The following is a 6,758-nucleotide window of genomic DNA, read 5'->3' as shown; positions in this document are numbered from 1 at the left end:
TAACAGTTGATAACCGGCCAGGATGGCAAATATCTCAATATGAGGGTAAAAAGGTTACATTGTTAAAACTCACAACTCATAACATAACTTTGTAAAACTGAGGAATCAAACTGAACTTGCAGGCAGGTCTTATGCAGATGCAGGTGGCTGTGATTGTCTAAGAATGGACACCCTACACTGATGCAGTGTTGTCAGTTGAAGGTTAATACAACCTTTCCCTGTGGTGCAATGGGGACCTGGGTTAGAACCTGCCCCCAGCCAGTAGGCAGCAACCTATTCTTATCAGCCAGACGTGGTTGATTTCTTGTCATCGGATCCGATTGACGCTGTTCATCATATCACTGGTTTGTCTGGTCCAGACTCAGATTATTTACAGGGGCGGTCGGGTAGCCTAGTGGTTAAAGCATAAACTCGTCACGCCAAAGACCCGGGTTCGATTCCCGACATGGGTACAATATGGAAGCCCATTTTTGGTGTCCCCCGCCGTGATATTGCTGTAATATTGCTAAAAGCGGCGTAAAACCATACTCACTCACTCAGATCATTTACAGCCCATTGCCTTTTACCATTGGATCCATGTACCACTGGATCCTAGTCAGGCGTTAAACAAGATTGGTTGGTTTGTTGCTTAACGCTGCACTCAGCAATATTCCAGCTGTATGACTACTGTCTGTAAATAATCAAGTCTGGACCAGACAATCCAGTTATTGGCATCATGAGCATCGATCCACGCAATTGGGATACGGTGACATGCATCAACCAAGTCAGCAAGCCTGACCACCCGATCCTGTTAGTCGCCTCTTACGACAAGCATAGTCGCCTGTTAAGACAAGCATAGTCGTTAAACAAGAAAAGAAACCGAACAGAACAAGGAAAGGCATGTGCATGTTTAATCATATGTCTTTCTCATATGAATATTTACAGAAAAATTGTGAGAACAACAAACAAACTGCTGAGACCTGTGTAAACATGGGACGACCAACCTGTCTAATGTGGAAGGATCAATGGAGGTATGGGGATGGCTGCAAAATGTTCTGTGTCTAACTATGATGGACTGGGTTGGTGGCTTTGGTTACTGTTTGTCAACATTTTCCTTTATGGTGGCTGTGATGGGTCCTCGTGATCTACTCATCTCTTAACAGCTTCAAAGGAAGGAGCATCATCGCCTAAAGTTGACACAGTGTTGACACAAAGCTATGGCAGCGAATGAGTCCAGGGTATATGTACCATAATGGAATGATAATACACTTGATTTTCGAGGATGCTCATTATTTCTGACAGCAGTTTCTTCAAGGGTAGCTTCCAATCCAGATACTGGTTAGGTTCCAAGGTTGGGTTACAGTAGGCGCCCAATAACATGGCTATGCTTGTCGGAAGGAAGGACTGAAACAGATCCGATGCTGAGGCTGATAAGGTTTCATGGTGTCGGTTAGCGTGGATCGTTGCAGGTATTTTCAAACAGTGGTATTACTGGTCAGACTTGATTATTTACAAGCCCTGATGTGGCTGGAATAGTGGTGATTGTGGCATTCACTCACGCACGTGACCCTAATGGAGACTGCTGTTTTCGGCATCACTCCTATAAAGACGTTAAAATATGGTACTTGTTACCCTGTCTGACGATCGGCATAAAGGGGCCAAAACAATGACTGTTCGACTCGGAGTCAGTGAGTCAGTATACTGTGTATGAGTGGTGTATTCATGTTAAACTACGACAAGGTATCTCAGTGGGCTACCACTATAAACACGGCATTAGTCTGGACTAGTACACACACACACGCACGAACGCACGCACGCACGCACGCACACACACATGCACGTCGCTATATGAATGCAATATAGTTTGACAGCTTTTAAAGCGAATGGTTCTGCATGGTGGACATCAACACAACTATGTCAGCAGACTCACATTCCGTGGTGTATATCTTATCGTTAATAATTACCCATTTTAACAGGGACAATATCTCAGACCACAGAACACTAATTTTAAAGTCTATACCTAGATAGGAAATACATGTTGACAACACTCCCACCCTGTCAGATACCTTGGCTGTGAGACGCCCATGACTCGTTCACTCACTCTAAAGGTTCTCTTTTCCACATTGAGACAATTATCCTTCAATATAAACATTAACTTAAAGGAAGCCATCGAGTGGTGCCCAAAGACTGGAACTAATGAAGTAACACGTGACCAAAATATGTCACACTAGAATTCCCCTTCTACTCAATACACTGGTGTTATAATTAGCGGATGGGATTTTTTGGAGAAAAACGGTGAAATTAGCAACATGATGTAAGAAGTTCCTTTAAGAATTTAAGCAGTGCTTGGAATCATCGCCCGGTGTCTTGTCATTAAGACTGTCACAGAACATGAATTACCAGAATTATCTATTATCAACTATCAGAATTATAACTGTTATAATTTGTATATTTAACAAATACAGTTATGTAAGGCCATAGGGTCGCCGAAACGACACTGGTGATGATGACGAAGATATGAAATTCTACAATACACCAATGTAAGTTTATATTACCCAAATACAAGTGGTACATTCTATATTATCTTCCTTTGTCACGAAATGCGGTACTGGGACATATACAATGAAACATCCCCCGTGAAGACTCCGGGTTTGAATTGGTCCCTAGCAACCCATACTGTTGATCGGGCGGTCAGTCTCAGTGACTTGTCTATCGTTGCTCATGATGGTACCAATCACTGGATCTTCTGGTCCAGACTCGATTATTTACATGCTGTCGTCATGTAAATATGTATATGTCATAAAGCGTAATTCATTGCTTATTGCATTCTTGAGGTACTAATTCGTTTGGGTTACGAATTTGCATATACTCGTTGACAAACTGCTGTCGCGTTAAACAAAGAAACAAGGAAACATGCAATCAGCAAATTTCCCTTCTCGTTTATAGAGTACGTGAGTGAGTGTCGTTTTAGACTGCAGCACTGCAAGTGATACAAGTGATTGATGAGAAACTATACCGTCCGACACATGGACGGACTAACGCTAAGCCTTTGAAAATATATGATTTCGAATAGCAACATACAACTCAATCTAAATTGAACAGGAGCCCCGGCGAGATGAACATGAACCTGAGGAAAGTCTACACTTGCTTCATTTACGGCTATAGCACCAGTATGGGCGGAAGGGAAAATAATATGGTTCAGGGACTGTGAGACTGCCATATTCCACCGTCCTATTTTTCCTTGGTTCAGAGTTCAAGTGAATAACGCTGCAAGTGGTTGGTATACTATGCACAGAGAGAGAGGTTGTTCTCTCTGTAACATTGAGTACACATTTACCATAAACGGAATGGCTTAGATTGGCTTTACATGCTTATTAGTAAATGAAGTCAGTTTCACACAGATCTGATCGTTGGTGACTTGCACTAGTTGTTATTTCTTTACATGCTCTTTATTTAATAACAGGATACGTCTTAATTTAAATAATAAAATACGAGCATTGGTTTGTAAAGATTGGAGATTTGTAAAAAAAAAAAGAAGAAAAAAGGGAATTCACGAATGGGATTATTTCTCAGTGACCTAGCCGAATAGTCATTGAGAAAACGGTAAAAATGTGTGTGCGGTTAATCTATCCTCGAATAACCCAATTAAGAGTTTAAAAAAACAATATTCAATGGCAATGCCCCTGAAAACGAAGCGGTATGCATGGTTGAACATTTGGGAGTAGTTCCCCTTGATAGCAACGCGGCAAAGCTCTTCGCAGCGATAGGTCGTTCTTTGAACTGGGTATACCGAGGTAGCACGCATTGAAATGGAGCTTGCAACTCGGCGTCGGCGTGTAGTCACGTGGTTGTAGAATGACACCTGATTGGCTTGTTGTGTGACCTTTAACCTCACCCACGGTGACAGATGCGTCAAAGTTACAGTCAAGCGGAGATGTCGTCTGTACTTCTCTGAGAAAATGATGCGGAAGAAACGCGGCAATTGCTGCAAATTCTTTCCTTGCTGTTCAGGTAAGAACAAGGACAGTGTTGAGAATAATAAGCGTCACTTTGTTACAAAAACGTTTTATCAGCTTTAGAAAAAAAAGAAAAATGGTCAGCGTTACGACTCAATCTCATTAAAATCAGATCTTAGTTCTCGCTACCGCTAATTGTTTAGCGGTAGCGAGAACTAAGATCTGATTTTAATGAGATTGCGTTACGACTCAACAGACTAGGATTATAGATCTTTAGGTTCTTGCTTTATTATATTTCCCTGACCGAAAGATATGTCTTCATTGTTTATATATGCGGACATCTTCTGGATCTTCTGTAATACACACAGATCAGTCGTGGTTAATTGCTGTAGGGATGGAATGGCAAGGCCATCAAAAGGACCGCTTTTTTGCCTGTGAGGCTTTCTGATAGGCCTACTCTACTGGAGGACGATGCCTCGTCAGTAAACTCAAGCTCCGGGTACCCACAATACGTGGTTACACGAGGCCAAGTCAAGGGAATTTTTGTGACCTTCATTATGACCACAGATACAATCATCAGACACCACACATCTGTTTAACACATCAGTAGCAGGGTTGAATTTGTTACAAGGAAAGGGAACTTCAATCATGCCATGTCATGGATGTCTGAATTAATAATGTCAAAAGCGTTCATTACACAGGTATTACTTGAACTTATCTACAGTAAGATGAGTCCGCGTAAGCTGCACATTTTGGGTAATGTATTTCACTACTTCTGTAGTGAGTCATTAGTTTGACTTGAGAATTCCAGTGGTAGAGTGTATCAGAAGCTAGGGTAAATTACACCATGTAATGGAGGTTTTCATCAGAAGAATCAAGAAACTTTTGGAATATTACAGGCTTGCATGGGCAGTCTGTAAGTTGATACAAGTCCTGCAGAGAGACTTTCATTGTAGCATAACATATCTAGCACATCTGATTCCACTTTGGTAGGCCTATGGGGTGGTTTATTATTTTAGTATTTTTTTTACGGCATGTATCTTTTCTGTTATGGGTATGAATCCTCTTCTTCCATGAAACTTTTTATGTATGCCATTATCATCCATATTGGTACTCATATTCTGCACAGTAGGAAATGTTTAAATGCAGGTTTATTGTTTCATTATTTAGTAAAATATGGTGTGACTTGGGCTACTAGTTCAAAGCCTGTGCTTTGCACAATTTCTATTATTCCATTTATTCAGAATTATATCTACTGTAAATTACACCAAAATACAAGTTTGGGCAGGTAGACTCAACAGTCTTTGGCATAAAGACAGTTATATGTTTCCCATGTAATAGTATACTGATTGTCTGTAGGCAAAGTTATCGTAAACCAAATGACAGATGCAATGAATGTCTTTTTCCCTTTTTGGGTGTTTTCGTTTGATAGAAATAGTTTGTCTTGATCTAACTAGAAAAGGGAAGAAAACCCTTGCTGATTAAGATTTTGTTTGCCACTGGTATGCTTTCATTTTTCTGATACCTGATGTATTTGAATCTGTATGATGATGTTTCTGTTTCAGAAAAAGGTGAAGCATTTGACGGTTTTGCAGATTTTGAAGATACTACCCTGGCTCGTAAGTAAAGTCTCTTTTTCATGACGGTCCTAGTTCTGCAGCATTATTTTTTAATTATATGAAAGGAATTGGAACGAGTAAAACAGTCTCTAACCTTGACTGATTAATGTATTTTGATGTAGATTGGATGGAGAAATATTGATAATGTTTCATATTCAACCTGGATCCTGTTGGAATGGATTAGGTTTATCAGCTGAAAACTTACTATAGTGTGAATGGCAGCCTTGAGCCTTGCATCATGAAGTTTGCTAGGCACATAGATGAATATTGTCACTGTAATTTTTAACTTGTAATAAATGATAAGTTTAGCACTTGCACACATATACTGATGGACATGAATAAGGGAACATGCTATCATGGGTTCTCAGCCTTGTCTATCAAATACACGTTGGAAACAATGCATACAAACAGTCTCAACTTTTGATTCTGACGTGTTGAATTTTTATATATTTTCTTTGTAGAGTAGGTGTATCAGACTTGTATGCATCTTAGTTTCCTAACTAGAATTTAACTGTCATGCTGTCTGTGCCAATAGCTTTTGAGGCCTGAACATGGCTCTCACAGTCTAAGTATCCTTTTTAGCAGAGTTTAGTGTCATATAGACTATTATTAGCTGAACTTACTAGAGCTAACACAATTTTACAAACTTGGGCTTCGGGGCAGTGGCTACCATCGCAGACTGGTCACAGATTTACATACTCTTGCTTGTCTGGCATATATTAAAGCCCTTGGATTGGGTGATTCGATTAAGGAAGGAAAAAGCCTTCACATGATTACACTGTGTGTGACATTTTGTTTATAAATAATGACTGATGAATATGAATGGTAGCATGGTTTTACATCCTGGGATATTATTTTAGGTGGTAGGGTACTTCTAAAGAGGTATGAAGAAAGTCATCCTCCACATCACTCGTCTGTACCAGACAATGCAACTGAGATAGAGGAAATCAACATTATGCAAACAAGCCCGCTGAACCCATATGTTACGGCAGATGATATTATTGATATCACACCAGAAACTGATAGCAGCTCTCCTGTAAATGCTAGAGATCATTCTGATGATGCTACTGATGATACCAGTGGAAATGATGATGATGCCAAGATCAGGAAACACCACAGTGTTCCTGCAGAAATAGATATCGCCAGAGATGTCATCAAGACTCCACATAATACCCAGCCGCAGGTGGATAGTGGGAGAGAGTAT

Source organism: Haliotis cracherodii, unplaced genomic scaffold, assembly GCF_022045235.1.
Source record: "Haliotis cracherodii isolate W230 unplaced genomic scaffold, xgHalCrac1.p SCAF_9, whole genome shotgun sequence".
Lineage (NCBI taxonomy): Eukaryota > Metazoa > Mollusca > Gastropoda > Lepetellida > Haliotidae > Haliotis > Haliotis cracherodii.
Note: the sequence above shows the minus strand (reverse complement) of the source record.